This window comes from Palaemon carinicauda, chromosome 10 (assembly GCF_036898095.1).
Source record: "Palaemon carinicauda isolate YSFRI2023 chromosome 10, ASM3689809v2, whole genome shotgun sequence".
NCBI classification, from domain to species: domain Eukaryota; kingdom Metazoa; phylum Arthropoda; class Malacostraca; order Decapoda; family Palaemonidae; genus Palaemon; species Palaemon carinicauda.
The window spans coordinates 156,217,841-156,219,673 of record NC_090734.1 but is presented as its reverse complement, the minus strand read 5'-3'; positions in this window follow the sequence as shown (position 1 = coordinate 156,219,673).

Sequence of the window (1,833 nt, the reverse complement as noted above, 5' to 3'; positions counted from 1 at the left end):
TAGGAGAGCATATTGGTACGCTAAACCATATACCAAACTATTCTAAACTGGTGTCTGTTACACATAACGCATTCAAATATAGCTTAGTTAGTGCTAACAAAATAAGACCACGGACCTATTTAGACTCTAGAGAAAACGGCTACATATAATTTTATTAGTAACTAAATAAAACAATATTTTGATACCAATTCTTCTTCCATGGGCACATTTCCTAACTTCACATGACTGATGTCTGAACAAAAACTGTAAAATGGTTTTCCTTGACATAGTAAATTTAAAATCAGCTATTACCTTGCAATTTCAAATCACAAATCATTCACAATTGACTTTCCAATATTGCGTAGCTCATTCTAACAAATATGGCTGGCCCTTGCGGTTAATCACGGGCTCTTATTATTATTATTATTATTATTATTATTATTATTATTATTATTATTATTTGCTAAGCTACAACCCTAGCAGGATGCTATAAGCCCAGGGGCTTCAACAGGGAAAATAGCCCAGTGAGGAAAGGAAACAAGGGAAAATAAAATTAAGAAGAGTAACAACATTAGAATAAATATTTCCTATACAAACTATAAAAACTTTAACAAAACAAGAGGAAGAGAAACAAGACAGAACAGCGTGCCCGAGTGTACCCTCAAGCAAGAGAACTCTAACCCAATCGCTTTACAACGTTGGGGATCAGATTTCGCGACCTCCCGTGACCCCCCAAATACACCAGAGGTCACCTGATCACACCACCTCGACCTCGTCTTGACCTGTGGCGTCCTATCCTGTGGATAAGTCGCAGAAATGGATTTCAATTAACAGGCCCATTATCACGGGCGTGTGGGCGGGGAAGGGACATCCCATCAGTGGGTGTCATAAATGAAGGGGGAACAGTTAGTCTACATTGTGAATGACTATATAGCAGTGTGTGTGTGTGTGTGTGTGTGTGTGTGTGTGTGTGTGTGTGTGTGTGTGTGTGTGTGCGTTTCTTTCATCTTTGTTTCCGAGGTAGAATTTATTTGTTTTGTTTTTTTCACTTTGTTATATGTTAAATTTCGAATATTTCTTTTAATAATAATAATAATAATAATAATAATAATAATAATAATAATAATAATAATAATAATAATAACAATGATAATGGTAATAATTATAATAATAATAATAATAATAATAGTAATATTGACCAATTATAATATCATTATTAATAATATTAGTAAAATTAACCATTATGATGTTATTATTATTATTATTATTATTAATAATAATAATAATAATAATAATAATAATAATAATGATAATAATAATAATAATAATTTATTTGCTTTTTTTTTACTTGGTTATATGTTAAATTTCAAATAATTTCTTTTCATAATAATAATAATAATAATAATAATAATGATGATGATAATAATAATAAGGATAAAAATAATATTAATATTAATAATAATAGTAATAATAATAGAGTAATAATAATAATAATAATAATAATAATAGTAAAATTAACCATTATAATATAATTAATAATAATAATAATAATAATAATAATAATAATAATAATAATAATAATAATAATAATAATAATAATATAAGTAAAATTAACCATTATGATAATAATAATAATAATAATAATAATATATTATTATTATTATTATTATCATTATCATCATTATTATTATTATTACTATTATTATTATTAAAATCAAATAATAATGATAATAATGATAATATCAGCGAATTATATCCTCATTACAGTTATTATTACCACAATATTCTATAACTCATTGATGTTAGAACAAGCACAATTTATAATCAATTAAGATTCAAACGTGTTATGAAATT